Below are 19769 nucleotides of genomic sequence, written 5' to 3'. Positions count from 1 at the left end.
TATAAGCCTGATCAACTTATGCGTGGAAAATGTTGGGGGTGTCACAGTTGGTATCAGAGCATTCCAGGTTCGAGTGTCTTAGGGATCTGTGATTACTATACTTCCGCGTTGTGTATTCTGATAATTAGAGCCTAAGTATTAGGGTTCTTTGTATTCTTTTAGTCGGTCCATTATAATGTACTGACGTTAGATTTTTTTTGAATTCAAAAGAAGGATGTCTCGGCGTGGGACAAGGAATGCGAACCGTCATCGCAGTATTTCCCCAACTCAAAATGAGAATCAGGAATTTTCCCCTCAAGTTGCTGATATTATTGCACGAGCTGTAGCAGCAGGAGTAGCATCTGCTCTACGAAACCAGCAACCTCCTCCGATAGTACTTGTTCCTGAACCAGTGGCACAGCCAATGTCATGGGACAAAACTCGTCACTTGTTTATCAGAGGGAATCCACCGACATTTGCAGGGTCCACAGATGTCCTGTTAGCATATCAGTGGAAACAGGAGAGCGAGCGTCATCTTCGGATGGTAGTCTGTACCGAAGTGCAGAAACAGATGCTAGCTACGTTTATGCTGATAGGCAATGCATTGCAGTGGTGGGAGTCTATTACTACTGTCGAAGAGAGGACCAGATTGACTTATGCTGAATTTCAGACTCGCTTTGACGACAAGTATTTTCCTATGTCAGTAAGATCAGCGACGAAGACTGAATTTCTGGATCTGCAATAGGAGGATATGACTGTGGCTGAGTATGAACAGAAGTTCATTAATTTGTCATTATTTGCACCAGAGGAGGTCAATACGGAAGAAAAGAAGAGAGACCGCTTTGTGAAGGGGTTGATATGGCCGATTAAAGTGGTGATCATAGGGAGTCCTGGATATACTACTTATATCCAGGTGGTTAATGCCGCTTTACAGCACTGCCAGATGAGGAGTGATTACCGGAACTCCAAGGGAGATAAGCGGACTAACCGAGACTACCAGACAGTGGAGAAAGGAAGCAGCAGTGGTACCAAGTCCAATGATCGGGGCAGATTTCAGGGACATCAACCTTGGAAGAAAAACAAAGGAAACCCAGATGTGCAGAGGGATGGAGTCCCTAATCAGGGTAGATAAGGTGGGGTACCTCAGACCGGACAGGAACAGTGGTCGGGAAATCAACAGAGAAGGCAGGCAGGTCCTTTTACGGGATGTTGTTATCACTGTAGAAAGATTGGGCATCCGGCCAATATGTGTCCCAAAGCTAAGCAGGGACAGTATGGGCAGCCGAGACCTAATCAGCCATTACCTCTACCGGCCCCACCGATGCCACGTGGGCAAGTTCAGAATTTTCCGACACTTCCAGCACCACCATTTCCTCCGGGACAACCTCCACAACAGTTGCATCACGGCAGAGTTTATAACTTTATGCCACATAACGCGCAGGCTCCTCAGGCTATTGAGGGTATGTTTTCTATACATGGTAGAACTGCTCGTATACTGTTTGACACTGGTGCATCACATTCTTTTGTGTCTAGATATTTTGTTATCTTATCTGGTATGACGACTCAGTTATGTGACCAACCTCTTAATATTTATACACCATTGGGAGTTGGCGCAATTTTACGAGAGTGTAGCGGTGATATCCTTATAGATATGGGTCGGCTTCGATTTCTTGCAAATTTGTTAGTGTTAGATATGCATTCGTATGATGTTATACTTGGGATGGACTGGTTATCTCAGTACCATGCTCAGGTTAACTGTTACGAAAAGTCTATTGTATTTGCTATACCAAGACAGGAGATGTATCTTCTTGTTGTACCACAACCTGATAGAGGGCCTAGCACTTATTTATTCGTTCTTGAAGAAGACTCACAGGAAGCAACTGCGGTATCTCTTGACAGCATCCCGGTAGTACAGGAATTCCAGGATGTATTCCAGGAAATTCCAGGCTTGCCACCGAGTCGAGAGATAGACTTCGTTATTGATTTAGCTCCAGGCACTACGCCTATTGCTAAGGCGCCGTACAGAATGGCACCAGTGGAGATGCGAGAGTTGAAAGATCAAATTCAGCAGTTGCTCAGCCAGGGATTTATTCGCAGGAGTACTTCACCATGGGGAGCACCAGTACTGTTTGTAAAGAAGAAGGATGGATCTCTTCGTCTTTGTATTGATTACAGAGAACTGAACAAGGTCACTGTTCGCAACAAGTACCCATTGCCCAGAATTGATGACCTGTTTGATCAGTTGAAGGGAGCTACTTACTTCTCAAAGATCGATTTGAGGTCTGGTTATCATCAGCTATGAGTCAGAGAACAAGATGTTCCAAAGACAGCATTTCTCACAAGGTACGGATCTTATGAGTTTCGTGTTATGCCTTTCGGTTTAACGAACGCTCCAGCTGTCTTTATGGACTTGATGAATAGAGTATTCAGAGAATACTTAGATCAGTTTGTCATTGTTTTCATTGATGATATTCTGGTTTACTCTAAGTCGGAGAAGGACCATGCCAGACATTTACGCACAGTGTTGCAGACACTTCGAGAACATCAGTTGTTTGCGAAGTTTGAGAAGTGTGAATTTTGGTAGAAAGAGGTCAAATTTCTGGGTCATGTAGTGTCAGAAGAAGGGTTAGCAGTAGATCCAGCCAAGGTTGCGGCCGTTATGGAGTGGGGATATCCTACCTCACCGACAGAGATTCGCAGTTTTCTGGGATTGGCGGGGTATTATCGCAGGTTCATCCAGGGATTTTCTAAAATTGCGGGTCCACTTACTCATCTGACTAAGAAGAATGTACCATTGGTATGGGATGATTCTTGTCAGACTGCTTTTGCTGAATTGAAGAGTAAGTTAACTTCTGCACATGTCTTAGCCACACCTCAGAGTGGAATCGAGTATTTAGTATTTACCGACGCTTCTCTGAAGGGTTTGGGTTGTGTGTTGATGCAAGAAGAGCGACCAGTTTCTTATGGGTCTAGGAAGCTTAAGCCTCATGAGCTTAATTACCCGACTCACGATCTAGAGCTCGCAGCAGTGGTTTTTGCCTTGCGTATTTGGAGGCATTATCTTTTGGGGGAGACTTTTTGATTGTTTAGCGATCATAAAAGTCTACAGTATTTGTTCACACAGAAGGAACTGAATATGAGACAGCGCAGATGGTTGGAGTTCGTGAAAGACTATCATTTCTCTATTCAGTATCATCCAGGGAAAGCGAATATTGTAGCAGACGCACTCAGCCGTCGACCCTATGTCAGCCTTTCAGCTTTGTTTGCAACAGAGTGGGATGTTTTGAAGACTGTTGATGAGTTAGCAGACGCTTTTATGGCATGTGTGGTAGTAACTCCTTCTATCATTCATCAAGTCATTCAAGCGCAACTCTCAGATCAACAGTGTATTGATCGGGTTTCGGAGTTAGCCTCCGGAGATGTTCCTTTTTATTCTGTAGGGACTGATGGAGGATTGAGGTACAAGGGACGTTTAATTGTGCCTTCAGCTGACAATTTGAGAAATGTTGTGATGAGAGAGACACACACTTCTCAGTTCTCTGTACATCCAGGGGGAGACAAGATGTATCAGGACATGAAACGCCAGTTTTGGTGGGCCGGCATGAAAAGAGATATAGCTATCTTTGTCTCTAAATGTAGCACCTGTCAGATGATTAAAATTGATCATCAGAGACCGCCAGGATCGTTACAGCCACTTCCTATACCAGAGTGGAAATGGGAGAGTATTTCTATGGACTTCATAGAGGGATTACCTACTTCACAGCATAATCACAACTCTATTTGGGTCATTGTTGATAGATTGACCAAGTCCGCTCATTTTCTGCTTGTTCGGTCAAACTTTACGTCAGAACAGTATGCTAAGCTGTATATTGCAGAAATGGTGAAACTTCATGGCGTACCATTGTCCATCGTATCAGATAGAGATCCGAAGTTTGTATCAGGATTTTGGAGGAGCTTTCAGCAGGCTTTGGGTACAGAACTTTATCTTAGCACTGCTTATCATCCTCAAACAGATGGACAGACTGAGCGAGTTAATCAGATTTTAGAAGACATGTTGCGGGCATGTGTTCTTGATTTTAAGGGCAATTGGGAGGAATATTTGCCGCTTTCAGAGTTTGCTTATAACAATAGTTATCAGAAAACTATTGGTATGGCACCATTTGAGGCTTTGTACGGTAGACCGTGTAGGTCTCCTGTCTGTTGGCTTGGAGTTGGTGAGAACAGCTTTTTGGGTCCTGAATTTATTAATGACACGTTAGAAAAGATCGCTATCATTAGGGATCGGATGCGTACAGCCCAAAGCAGACAGAAAAGTTATGCTGACCGTCGAACTCGTGCTTTGGAGTTTAAGGTTGGTGATCAGGTTTTGCTTAAGGTTTCTCCTATGAAGGGAGTAATGCGGTTTGGGTCAAAGGGTAAGTTATCGCCTCCTTTTGTGGGTCCTTTTATGATTACAGATCGGATTGGGGCAGTAGCTTATCGTCTGGCTCTACCAGATAATCTTCATAGGGTACATAATGTTTTTCATGTATCTATGCTGCGGAAATTTCTACGGGAAGAAGATCGATATCAACACATTGATGTGGGTGAGATTGAGTTGCAACCCGATGCAACCTATTTGGAACAACCTTACTGTATCTATGCTGCGCACGAAGACTATTCCATTAGTACGTGTACAGTGGAGTCATCATAGTGCTACAGAGTCTACTTGGGAACGGGAAGATATTATCCGTGCCAAGTATCTAGAGCTCTTTAATACAGGTATGTGGTGAATTTCGGGGACGAAATTCCTTTATTAGGGGGGGAAAATGTAAAGCAAGATAGAGACGGTAAAGAAGATTGATGGAACATCCCTGAGGCTTATAAAGACAAGGTGCACTACAAGAAAAATGATTATTTATAACGAGGTATTTATAACATGTAAAATTACACCTTGTTAAAAGGAAATTTTACAACATGCTTCCATGGGCGTTGTCAAATTGAAAACATACAATGTTTTGAGTATGTTGTGAAAATAATTTGAAAATTTTTAGCACTAATTTTAATTCAATTTCCCACGCGCACATATCTATCGCCCGTGTATATATTCCCGCTGTTTTTTTCACTTGGCTTGACAAAAAAATAAAAATAAATCAAAAATATAAATTCAGCATATAAACACACACCCAAAACACGCACACTGATAGTCGACAGATCGAAGCCCTAACCAGAACTGAAAATGTGTTTCCATTTTTCCATCAAGCCATAACGTCTTTCTCCCTAAAGCTTTTGTAGTTGGACATTGAAGAAAACCCTAACCCGTAATAGTAACACGGCTCAAAGAAGAAACCCCAGGTCTGGAATCCTCCTTTGGAGACGTGAAGGTGTGCTAGGCGATTGGCGGACGGCCGTTGCTGCTAGGTTTGTTTCCAATCTATTTCTCTCTATTTATACAAGTATATATGTGTGTCTGTGTGTTTGTACTTTGGGTCAATCTTTGATCACTTTGATCGTTCGCTCCGCTCGTCATCTCTATTTTTATCCATCCCCGACTTAGATTGAGTTGCAGAGATAGGGGAAACCTCGGCATAAGGGCTTGGCGCTAACGCATGAATCTGAATTCATCAATTTTGATTCTTATTTTTCTGATTTCATAATCAATATACAAACTGATCTTGTTTTCATTTTTTTTTCTCTGTTCTTTATCAGTAAATTAATTAGTAATTATTTGGTTTTTCTTATATTTAATTAGGCACTTTGAATTGAAGCTAGTGAATGGGAATTTAAGTTTAAAATTTTGAAGATATTAGTTATTATGAATTTGGTGTTTTGTGATACCCCTCGAATCCGAGACACGGGTTGATCAGGCTCAGGACCAAACCCGAGGGAATATCAAACAATTAATATTTTATAATGAACACGGAATACAAAATAAATTAAGAAATGAAATTAAAGCTGGAAGGAACTAAAAATAGAATCCGCAAAATATTAAAATTATTAAAATCCATCAAACCCAAACTCCAAAACTCCATCAGTTTACAACTTGGGAATCCATCTCTAGTGGACCCCTATTAAACATCCAAACGGAAAATAGAACAATTGTAATAAACGTCCAAAAATAAAACTATAGAGAGAGCCCTATATCGTCGGAAGAGTGAATAGAGACCTCTGCTCAGCACGAACACATCTAAGCCTGGAACTGTCGTGTACCTGAAAAATAGAAGTGGGTCAGGCCCACGCGCAAGTTCTATACTACTACAATCCAAACAGAGGCCCGATACGCATGTACATCCTAAACAATTCAACAATAGCTAATAGTCCGTAAATATATATATAGTCACACTAAAGGACTCTCACTGGACTACAGGCCGGTCTCAACCTGAATAGAGGTAACATGTTAAAACGCACACGAAGTGGGCATATGTACCTATACCTAAACAGGGTACACCTCCAACCATCGTAGCCAGCTACACATCCCGATGCATATACGCTACCTAGCCATCGATCCTGAGGCTCAAGCTCATACCGAAGCACCATAACAGTACATATATAAAATCCATCCAAAATCCCTGGTATTGTCGCTCAACAAGTAGTTGCCATGACAATACAAATCCACGGGACTTAACTTTTAGTTAATCCCATCCTTATTCCAACTAGGTGGGTAATGGTATTGTTTTAAAAACCAAACCCATCCTTAGTATGCCACCGTCCCATACCGGTGCCTACTTTCCAATCCTCCAGTAGTCAATAATACCAATAAATCAAGTATATATCAACTAAATTCCAACATCCAACATTCAATGTTAGCAGTGATAAAATAAGCATTGATAAACAGGGTCACAACAACAACATATACATGCCCAATTTAAGTTGTTCCCTTTAGTCTGATATAAAGACAGAATTAGTTAAAACTTCCATTTAACACCTTACAAATGACATACAGATATGTAGGGTATGTATCACACAATTCTAACCTCCACAGTTGATACTAACTGTGATAATGTAAGCATCAAAATAATATTCACAGTATGTATGTAGACATGCTCAAATTATAGTGTTCCACAAAACCGATCTAGTGTTAAACTCAAATCCTCCTAGTATTTAAGTTCCAACAGTTGCTATTACAGAAGTTAAGATAGCTATCATCTAGACCCAGCCTTCCAATAATTTATACTAGCAGTGGTAAGGAAAAACGTGAACAACAGAACCACAATGCATCCACAAACATGCTTAGTTTAGGTTGAGCAAGCATACAACACTACTGTAACTACCAGTTTCATAGCAAAACAGATATCATTTTAGTTTGGTTTAATCTTCATTAATCATGAAATCATTTAAGAGTGCAAAGAGTATGAAGCCTAAGGGAAAGAGTAAGGATAGAATCTTGCCTCAGAAACTTTTGTTCAAAGTTTCAACGTCGTCTTCTTAAAAAATCCCGGCGAGTTTCAAAACCCGGTTACTGTTCACGGGTACGAAACACTATTCCCGAACTCAAAATCTAATCTTCACCGTTCAAATTGTGCGACACTGAGTCATGAACCTATCCTCCAAATTTCAACTCGATTGGACCACGGACGAAGCGGGATCGGATGTTTGATGAAATCTGGGCAAAATGGAAAAAAACCTGTGCGACCCAGTTACTGTTCACGAGTACGAATCACTGTTCCCGAGGTCAAACTCTGATCTTCACCGTTCAGATTGTGCGTCACTGAGTCGTGAACCTCTCCTCCAAAATTCAGCTCGATCGGACCACGGACGAAGCGGGATCGAAGCTTTGATCAAACCTTGGCAGAATGTGAAAAACTGCGTTTTTCCTTCTCCACTTCCACAAAACGTGAGCTTTGTTTAAAAAAAACCCTACACAGACGTCTACATTATACTTATAGAGTTTTCCTAAACCCTAGGTTCATTTAAGTCCAACTCACAATCCTAACCGGCCCATCCAATTAACGTAGAAACCTACGACGGCTATAATATAAAACCCTAATTTATACTGTAATTAAAACCCTAGTTAGATGTATTTACCTAATTACCCTATTCACCATTAAATACTTAACAAATAATCTAATTGAACAAAATAATAATTAGTAAACCCAATTAAACCAAATAAGACACACATAAAATAAGACACACATAAAATAATTAAACCAATTACACTTAAATCATTAATGCCAATTAAATAATTAAAACACTAACAAGTAATTCCAATCAAATAACCAAACCAATTACACTTAAACCATTAATGCCAATTAAATAATTAAAACACTAACAAGTAATTCCAATCAAATAACTAAAAATAAATATCATTTAAATAAATTAAATCACCACAAAAGAAAACAATTAAGCACCTAATAAAAAACATAATGACACATAATCAAATAAAATGCACTTAAATAATAAATTAAATACCATTAAATATCAGGAATATCCTTTTTAAAATTAGGGGTATTACATGTTTCTCCATACTTCCTTATTATATTTATTTTTCTGATTTAGGGGTCTTAAAACAAGGATTTTCAATTTTGGACTGCTATAGGAAACAAGTTGTTAAAATCGTGGTGTATATAATAATCTACATGACAGTTAAGGAAAAATTGTTCATGATCAATGAGACAGCTTTTAAATGCCTCGATTATCCAAATTAAAATGTTTTTTTGAGTGACAAAAACTAAGAAAAGCTAGTTTATAATATGCTTGGATCTCTTTTTAGAGAATAGTTCTCAAAAAACCGAATCACTAGAGTATGAGTTTTAGAGAACAACTTGAACAAGTTCTCAGAGTTTTGGGAATAGAGTTTCCATCTTTGAGAAAACACGGAGAACTCCTCCAACTTAAAATGACTGAACTTACTTCGGCCGTTCAAAACATCATTCGTTCCTCAGCCACAAATTCCTTTCTCTAGACCTGCAAATCAACTCTTCCTCATCTCTCCCGGTACCTTATGTTTGACTCTCGCTACCTATCTTCAGCATCTACATATAATCATCCATCCCTCTCTCTCTCAAAGGTTTTTTTTTTTTTTTCTTTAAATATACAAGATTCACTCTAATCTTGTATTCAATTTTGTAAAGATAGCTTCAATTTGCTTCTTTCGTTTTTTTTTTTTTTTTCTTTCTCTCGTTCTATTGTCGATTTTTTTGGCTGAGTTTGCATTTCTTTAATGTCTGGGTTTCTCTTTTGTTGGCTGGGTTTCTCTTTGTCTTGTAGACTGAGAACTCTTAAAGAACCTAAAATCGACGTAACAAATAGTTGGTCCTATTCAAAAAATAAATTGGCAGAATCCATCTTTATTTTTTTGCCTTTTTTGAGAACTTGTGAACAGAGAACTATGGATTTCTTTTTCTTGTGAATGGATAACTCTTGGAGAATGCTATGACTATATATAGTGTGTCAAATGTACATGTGATCTTTGTTTGCAGGGAGTCTCATCAGATTAAACCCAACGGTGGTTTTGGACTGATATATTTATTTAAGAGTATAGATCCTACAAGTGGTTCATGTTAATTAACTATTTGTTCATTGGTCAAAATGACAAGGTGATTTTTTTTTATAAAGTACGAAGAGGATCTAGATTTAATTCATTAAGGAAATGCTAGCCGTAGTCAAGTATTCTGAATTAAGTAAATTTTAGTGAAGCAAGCAAAAGAAGTCATGGCCTCATGGGATAGAATCACATATTTTTACAAGTGATGCTCCAACTTCTGTATAGATGATGCCATTTTTATCTATTTTTTCATGACATCCTATGAAGGGAAGAAATATATGCTTGTACTATTGATTGCCTTTTAATACTACATTATCCGTTTTTTAGATTCATCTTCTTCTTTCTCTTATAGAGGCATAGCAATGAGATGAGATTGAAATTTTGATTCTATTATTAATAAATTGCTCTTTGCTGCCTATATATACTTTATATAGGGTTGAAAGGAATAGAGCTTTCTCCCTCCAAAAAACTCGAAGATAACAGCACTAGTAACGCTTGTTTGGGAGAGACGGAATTTGCCTGACAACATTTTCAGATAATTGTAGTGGTATTTTCCCTCTTTACTAATTCTTGATTTTTCATGTCGTGTGCTATTTTATTTTATATTTGCCAAGTTTTGTTCCCTCAGTTGTTGGGTTTTTAAGGGATGACTACATATGAGGAAGTATGGTACACTTTGAATGTTAGTGATTTCTTTGTGTGTAAAAGCTGAGTTTGGTGGTTGTATATAGAGGAGGTTGTATTTACATTGTGGTATTGGAAGTGTTGCTCAGTCTTCTACTGGATGCTGTGCTACAACCTATTGTTGTTGTCACTGGGATGTTTTGTTGGCTTTATTTGCTGAATTCTCCTGGCCGTTTGGTTTATAGTCATTCTAGACACCAAAGGACATTTAGCCTAGTGGTATAATCTTCCCGTCCTCAAAGAGAATGAGAGGGGTTCGAGCCCATTGTGGGCAAAAAGTATGTGTTTCTTACCAGTAAAAAAAAAAAAGTCATTCTAGACCTTTTTTTTTTTTTTTTGGTCTTGTTCTTTTGTTTGGGCTCCATTTTGGTTTGCAAAAAATTGGTGAGTGTAGTGTTTTCATGAGTTGTATTTGTTTTTCTGGGGAAATGCCCCTTGTAGGCTCTTCTTGGGAATTCCCTTGATTGTTATATGAGGTTTAAAAAGAAAAATTGCTTCCAGCTATAAGCTAGCAGAGTGTTTAGTTTGTCCCTTCAAGGAAAAAAAAAAAAAAAACTACATGCAATTATGTACGTAGACACTACATTCATTTAATGTTATGAATGGAAGAAGCCCCAAAATAGAAGAGAGGTTCATGTTTGCAACACAATAAATGCGCATCCTAATAACGTACCTCTTTTTTTTTAGGCATCACTTAGTAGCCTAGTTGGTAGAGTGCCTAATTTCTCGAATGGGTGTACCTGTGGTAGATTGATTGCTTAGATTCCCGAATGGGTGTGCCCGTGTTCGAATCTCCTTTTCCCTAGTTTGCCAGAAAAATAATAAAAAAATTTATTGTATAAGTTAACATCTCAAAAATAAATAAATAAAAAGTGGTGTGTAATTTTCTTAGGTCAAATTTTTTTTTTTTCAGTAGGTAAAAAACCAAACAAATTTCGGAGTTTTTGTTCTCTAAAAATAGTTTTGTAGTTTTTTCAATTAATCAAAATTTAAAATTTAAAAATTATTTTCTATTTTGATTCTCTGAAAATTGTTTTCTAAAACTGAAAATAAATCTGAGCAGGGCTTTTGTATTTCTAAGATTTCACTTCTAGTTCCCCTGAATTCAATAAAATGTTGACAAACAAATAACATAACACCCCATATAAATGAAAAATGGAAAAAAAAAAAATGGGAGAACAAAAAACACACACACCCACACACACATATAGAGAGAGATACCCACATGCTTCTTATAGCTTTATGAAATTCAAGAATAAGCTATTCTTCATGGGGTGTAAACTCATCATGTTTGAGGTCAGGCCTCACATAATTAGTCCACCTAAGTCTACAGCTCTTCCCACATCTATTAAGTCCTGTACAGAGACTTATGATCCAAACATATTAGGATACATATATTTTAGCCTAGTTCACTCTCTCAACATCTTAGATTTACCAAAAATAAAAAATAAAAAAATAAAAAACATGAAAAAGAAAAAAAAGACTAATGACCTTTTTATTATTATTAATTTTAATATTTTATTATAATATTATTTATTTTATTTTATTTTTTTGAAAAGTTGAGAATCCAAAAATTAAGGTGGCTACTTGTTGCAGTATGTGATTGAAGAAATCTATTGTAGTATTAATTATATGTCAATTTTAGACATATATATTGACCATGTTATATCAAGTTGATGATCGAATTTCTTTGAAATTTTTTTTATATTATATCAAGTTGACTGAATTATTATATCATTCCTTTTGCATGAACAGGATCACCCATTTTTAAGCTCTTAAAGGATCGTGGTTACATAAGAGGACCAACTAATAAGTTCCAGAATCACTCGACATGATTTTAGCTAACTATCTACAGTATATATATATATATAGAGATATATTTTGTTGTAGTTTGAGATATTGATTTTCATTGTAATTGATCTTGAACTAAAATTTGAATTGTTAATTGTTTGCATTAATGTGAAGTACATGTTTAAGATTTTTTTTTTTTTTTTTTTTTTTTTTTTTTTTTTTTTTTTTTTTTTGTATCATATATTTTGTTGTTTGTTATGCTTATGTATGATTATTTGATTGGTTTTCTTAATTACTATTATCGTGTTAAAGGTTAAAGTTTGTATAGAAGGAAAATAATGGGCAAAATTAGTTTATTATTTTTTAAAAAAAGAAAAAGAAAAATTACAACATGTAAGTGAGCCTTGTAAATATCCAAGTAAGATAATTACAACGTGACATAAGACATTGTGAACAGTGCAATTATAATAAACCTATAATCCTTGTAATTGTTTGTTGGGCTATTTACAATAGGCTTAAAACCTTGTTGAAAATACTATTTACAAAATTAAAACACCTTGTGAATACAGAAACTATTTACAACATACCATGGAATGTGGTAGATAATACTTTTACAAGGGGTATCCTTCTTCTTTTACAAGGTGTCTCACATCTTGTAAAAACGAGGTACTTTTTTACAATAAGGGTTTTTAACAACATACTACTTGTACGTTGTAAATTACTTTTTACAATGCAATTGGCTTATTGTAAAAATTCAATTTTCTTGTAGTGGTGGGCCTGAAGACCAAGGATTTGGGAAACCGAGGAGTTGTTTTTTGAATCTCGGAGTGTCGATTCCCGAATCCAACCGTTCATTTTCCCAAGAGATCTTCTTGAGCCGTTAAGCCATGATTAGCAGCCTCTAATAATTACCCCCTAATTAATTAGGGAGTAATTATAAGAGCAGTTAAGGATACCAGAAGTAATATGGGCCGGATATGATCCACGGACGTGGCATCAGGTCAAACAATTGAATTCAGCCCATACAGGAGCACCATAGAATGGGTCGAGCTCGGAGGATCCATTGAAGAAGGCCAAGCCCACTGGAAAGAAGGCCCAAAGCTGATAGTCCAGCAGCACTTGTAATTGCCTATAAATAGGCAGTGAAGAGAGAAAAAGAGGGGAGATTATTGTGAAATGTACTGAAATTCTGTCAAAATGGAGGGAGAGATTTTCTTGCATTTACAAGGTCGAGTGCATGGAGCAGAAGAGAGAATTTAGTAAAAAAAGTTTTGACTTTTGAGAGTTCCCTCAGGTGTATTTGGATTTTAGATGTCAGCTCCTATAAATATATCTCCTCATTCTCTATGATCACATTCTGCATTCTATTATTTAAATTTAATATATCGATAAATAGATAAAATAAAATGGGTCAAGCGTAGAAAATACCCCTAATATAATTTTTGCCTACCATCTTTAATCCCTATTTGAAAAAGTGTGCAAAAAATATTTCTAACATAAAGTAATGTTGCAATACCTATTTTGCCCTTTTACTCTTTTGAAAATATTAAGTGGGTGTCTATGCTAATAATTTTATAGTATATGGATGTTATATGCACATTAACTATATTTAACCCATTTTTAAGAATTTTCTCTTACCTTATTGAAAAAAAAATTTCTCTACATATTTCCGCTAATCGCATGTTATCTCTCTTAAAAAAAATAAAAAATTATTTTCAAAATTGTCAGATTAATGTAAAGTATGTTATATAGAATGAACACTTCAGTTCCTTTTATAATTATAATAAAGAAAAAAAATTATTGCAAATTAAATTTTAATTGATAATTTAGTTATCAGTTTTCATTAACTATATAATTAAAAAATTAAATTAAAGATACTTATTCATTAAATATAAACAATATACTTTTAATTCTAAAGTTAAAAAAATTAAATTAAAGATACTTATTCATTATATATATAAACGATATACTTTAAATTTTTTAAGCTTTAGAATTTACAATAAGTTTTCACACACACAAATATATATATATATATATATATATATATATATATATAATTTTGTACATAGCAACAAATGGGCATTAAATTTTTATTGGACAAAAAAAAAATAAACAAATGGGTGTTCAATCACTTATCGTCATCAATTGCGATAAAACTACGTTCTCAATAAAATCTAACATTTAAGATTAAAAGATTCAAAACAATTAATAATAATTTATTAAGTGCAGAAAACACTCCTATAATATGCTTACAATGCATATCATACCCCTCATGTTCTAAATGAACATTTTCGTCATTTCATAAAATGATGCATTTTTAAATAATACATAAAATGTGTATATAAGGACAATTTAGTCAAACTATAACTTAAATATGTCAGGAGGAACCTATTTGCACTAAATTAAAACTTTAGAACTATTTTCTGCACATGAGGAGTGTGATACGTAATGTAAACATAATATAAGTGTCTTTTCTGCACTTGGCCCAAAAATAAAATAGTTTATGAGAATTGTTTCAAAGTTTGTTTTTTTTTATTTTTTTATTTTTTAATTTTTAATTTTTCAGTACAATCAGAAGTTCAAAGTTACACAAATCTCCTTCCCGTCTTTAATATTGTACAATAACTAAATATATAGAAATGACACTGTAAAGCACAGCAACATTTACATGTAAAATTATTTATTTAATTGTGCCCCATATGATTTGGACATGTGACATATTACTTGGTGGCTAACTAAATAGATATCAATTAATATTATTTATTTTTGGTCAACTTATAATTACCTTTTTGGTAATTATTTATTGCAGAAGTATTTTCCTTTCTTATTCCTTTCTTTGATGGAAAGTAAAATTATGTCACTAAAAGGAAAATTGGTCCTCTCTCTATCTTTATAAAAGTGTATATACTCTATCAATTATGTACGATTAATGATACAACACGTAAAAGTTTTATGTGTGCAAAAGTCCAAGAGAGAGAAACCAGTTTCCACCTTTACATGTTGATAGAGTTACAGATTAATTCGTGATTAAAGGATTTAGACATTGGATTTAATTTCAACAAGATTTGATATCATAAATCGAGGTATTTATATCTAACCATTTATTTATGCATTATAGATATGTGCATTATATATATATATATATATATATATATATATATATATATATATAAATTTAAAGTATAATTAAATAATTTATTTTGTTTAGGAACTGTTGGCGTTTTAGATACAGTTTGGTGGGTTCCTATAATGTCTTATTAAGTGTTGTGATGTTTGATGAGTTCGTAAGTATAAAGCCTGCTTCCTCGATTTTCAAATGTTATGATGTTTGATGAGTGATTGGACGGAGGCCGCACTACCGTCAAGTTTGGAGAGTGTGCATTAAGGCGAGGGCCAAGTTTTACATTTATAAAAGCTACTATTACCTTTACTAAAAATATAGTTAGGGTGAGTAGGGATCGTCCCAATGGATTGGAGTCGTACTTGGTTGTGGAATCGCAATGAGGGTTAGTAGGTCGAGTGATCAAACAAATGGTTAGTTGGTTGATTAAACTAGATAGCAAATTAAACTAAATAATTGAGTGCAATAAATAGTAAGTAAGAGAGAGAGAAATCTTGGGGTTTAGAGGTCACCACCAAGCAATGCTTTTCAACACCTCTAACTAGTGACTAATGAGGGTAATGTGTGTTGCAATATTGGTGTGTGTGTGTGTGTGTGTGTTTGGTTGATTCAATTAGTAAGGGTGACCAATTAAGCATACATTGTCTAATCAACATGTGAAAAGTACAATATATCTAGCAATTAAGTATATATTGTCGAAATAACATGTGAAAAGCACAACATATCTAGCAAGTCATTAATCTTTTCATTAAGCTCATAAGCCAAATACACCACAAGGTTAGAGACATATGTTACTTGCATTCAAAAGTATGGAACATCAAACAACTAGCATGGATTGTCCTCTCATCTAACAATTATGCTACCACTACACTACAATTAAGCTAATGACATGAAATTAAACTAATCAAGCTAAGGGAGAGGCACAATCCATTAAGAAATGAGCATGGACCATCTAGAAAATCACAAGAGCATTCTTTTAAGCACAATGTTTTGACAATCTCTAGATTTATAGCATTAATACACATAGACATGCATTAATAACATAAGAAATAGAGGTAATCACGTGAACATTTATTCTAGCATACATAGACATATGGATAGAATGAAATAATCAATTGGAAGCATTAAACCACATAAATCATTGAATAAACAAGATCTATATATGTAAAAGTGTCAAAACATTAATTACAACACTAATCCCCCAATAATACACAAGATTAAGATATAGAAAGCATGCTTGGGGCTAACTCTAGCCCTAAGAGGATGTCTAGTCACTCATAGTGATGTTGCTCCAACCCTCAAGGGCTAACTCCATGGAAGAGATTTGCTCCTTGGTTGATGGAGAGTCTCCAATGGTATCTCTAGCCTCCTCCTCCTCCTCCTCTAAGCTTGCTCTCTAAGAGAATAATCCCTAGAATTGTCTCCCTCTCAAAAAGTGCATCATATTCCTTTTATAGGTAGGTCAAGTGACACACAAAATGAGCTGGGGTCATGCAAAGAATATTCTCTAATGATTGGATAGATGACGGATTGAACAAGCTGGCATTTTAACTTTTTCGCACTATAGGAAGTTCGATCAATCGAACCTTGGACCTAAATCGATCAAACTTGCTGAGATCCATCGAACTGAGGCTGGATCGATCCAACTGTTTGAGCTTTTTGGGAAAAGACAAATCTGAAAAATTTTGAAGATATTTTTGGGAAAAGGACAAAAGTGGTTGGTAGGGTGGTACAGCTGTGGATAAAATCAATCATTTGAATAAGGACAAAAGTGTTCGATCGATCGAAGGGTGGTGTTGGATCGATCGAACTTTGAACTTTCTACTTTGGGTCAAGGCTTGGATCTATCTTGAAGAACTGAGATCGATCAGTGTTCAATCGATCGAACCTTGAAGTTGGATCGATCTAACTTTGCTGCTTCCCACCTTTGGCTTCATTTGCTTCATTCTTTTTCCACTTTGCTCCTTTCTTTGTTTAATCCCAGAATTGCTTCAATTAAGCTCTTATTTGGCTGAATTAGCTTATTTTCGGGATAAGTGCCTGAAAATGGAAATAATTCGAAATCACTCTAAAACGGTAGAGTAAGATAGATAAAGGTACTAGAATGTCTAAGCTTAAGGTGTTTAAATACGCACTTTTCAGCGCTCATTACACCCCCAAACTTAAATATTGCTAGTCCCTAGCAATGAATTAGAAAGTAAATGAATGAAATAAACAACTATGCAAGTATGAATCTAGAAAACAATAAATGGATAACGCCACTTTCGTAGGGAACACGATTGCGCTTAGCACATGCAACAAGCCTTTTAAACCCCTAGGTTACCCCTAGTGGACGAGTGAAGTCTAGTGAGGGTTTTGAGAAATGGTACCCACAAACATTAAGCTCATTCTTTTAAAAGAGGTACCAATATTGCAAACAAGCATTGGGAGAAAACTACCTCAAGTATGCAATTTTTCAAATATTTCCAAGCAATCTCCCAAAATCTCAACATCAAGCAAGTAAGTATGGTCCTCAATACATCAAGAAAATGATCATGAAAATCAAAACAACTCTAGAATTCTTTTTGAATGGACCAGCATAAAATATGTTGCTATCTTAACCAACTAAAGAATTAATCATGTCCTTACCCTCAAACTAGCACACAAATCTAGTACCGATCATCAAGACAAAAAGTGGACCTTTTATTAAAGCTTCATTCATCTAGGTACGATTATTCTTTTCACTCTTTTTTTTTTTTTTTTTATTTTTTTATTTTTTTATTTTTAGAATCAAAGATGGAAGCATAGTGTAAGGTGTTTATCTATTAAGCTTTCTAGCGATTCATGAGGTCGAGCATTAGGTCAATGACTCCCAAACCAGACGGCTTTAGGGCATTAGATGTTCAAACACCCCTACGAACTTACAAGCTCAAATCAACTAGGTTACAAATCAAGACAACAACCATCTAATCATTTCCCACTTCTTACCTTTTGGGAGAAGTCCTCACTTTTTTATTTGTTTTTACAACAAAGTTCAATGCTTAATGAGGCTATAATCCCGGCTACTTAGTGAAAAGGGGTTGTTATCCACCTTTATTAAGAATGAAAGCTTTCAATGCACTACTAGCTCAATTGGGATATAACCAATTCAATAATTAGCAAAGCATGTACCCCACAAATGAATGCTAGTGTGTGCATGTGCTAGTGTAGAATACTAGAGTGAATCTTAAAACAATCACAAAATTAAGATGATGTGGACCACAAGTATAAGCAAGATATCAATCTTTCGAAAAATTTACTCCTAAATGGCTTCCATAAAGCATACAAGGAGTATTGGACTCTCAAGTCAAGCAATTTTTAAATTTTAAGCAATATAGTCCTCAAAAGATCAAAATCATAGTTAGATATGGACCAATCATAGAAATATCCCTCAAATACACAAGTTATGCTCAAAATCTTGAAATTTAAAGCTAACACTGCAAATCACCATTCCCACCAAACTTAAATGGCACAATGTCCTCAATGTGCAAGAGAATAAGGGAAAGAGTATACCAGTGCAACTAAGCAAGAATGATCGGGATTAAAGTATCCGAAGTGGGTGGCATGGCCCCCCCAAACTTGGGATGAACTGTGATCCTGAAAATTAGCACTTGGATAAACTCATCAGATAACAAAATGGGATAAGTAGTGTACATTGGACATGCAAGTGTAAATGGGATAAACAGATAAAGAAATGAGAGAGGTATAAGGGTGGTCCTGAAAATTGGGTAGTACTCTCTCACTGAAGTCACTGTGATGCACCTGATGAAGTTAAAAGGATAGATATATCAATAAAAACATATGACATCCATCATAGATAAAAATAACAATAAAGTGCAATACATCCAGTGTCAAAGCCGACAGACCTGGCTGCAAAAATAATAGTATCATAAGTGTAGTAGACACACAACATAGATATAGAGCATAAAAAGATAAAGAAACTGGGAGTCTCAGGCAGAGGGAACTCCGCGGATCTCCCTGGCTAAGTCATCAATGGCAGTCAAGATCTCCGTACGGAGGTGAGCAATGTCAGCTCGAATGGTAGCCATCATATTTAGATGAAGGGTAGCAATGTCAGCTCTAAGGGCAACCAGCATATCCTCTAAACTCTGAAGGTGCTCCTCTAAGCGACATATCTGATCATGGGCCTCAGGTGTTGCTGAAGTAGAAGAACTGTCATTCTTAGTCATGGTCTGCAAAAAAAGAAATCTTGCAATGGGAGTTAGTGCCAGAATAAGAAATTTTAAGCACAATATAGAAACATGTATGTCAAGTAAAATAGACAAAACATATATGACATGAATCTATGCAAGTGGCAGGATGTGAAGCATGCTAAGCAATATAAGGATGAAATGCATCCACAGAATATCACAGGCATTGGGCATATATAAGATAACATGAACACAAGATATGAAGAATGAAGTGTGTGTGAGATCGATCAGAAAAAGAAGTGAGATCGATCATAAAAGTTGGATCAATCGAAAATAAGTGATATCCATCTCACAACTTCGATCGATTTGAGACACAAGTTAGATCGATCGAACTGTGCTCTGTGAAAAACGAGAAGTCACAGATCTGTGACTGTGGAAGCACGGGACCAATATGAACATGTTCGTGGGTCCATCAACACAACAAACATCAATCCCAATCACCTAGAATGGCTCACACTCCCAAAAATCAAAGTAACTCATTACAATGTACACGGCATAAAGA

This window comes from Cornus florida, unplaced genomic scaffold, assembly GCF_030987335.1.
Source record: "Cornus florida cultivar Cherokee Brave unplaced genomic scaffold, ASM3098733v1 CherokeeBrave_3.0.0_Hap2_Chr02, whole genome shotgun sequence".
In the NCBI taxonomy this organism is placed as follows: Eukaryota; Viridiplantae; Streptophyta; class Magnoliopsida; order Cornales; family Cornaceae; genus Cornus; species Cornus florida.
The sequence above is the reverse complement of the archived record's forward strand: the minus strand, read 5'-3'. Positions refer to the sequence as shown.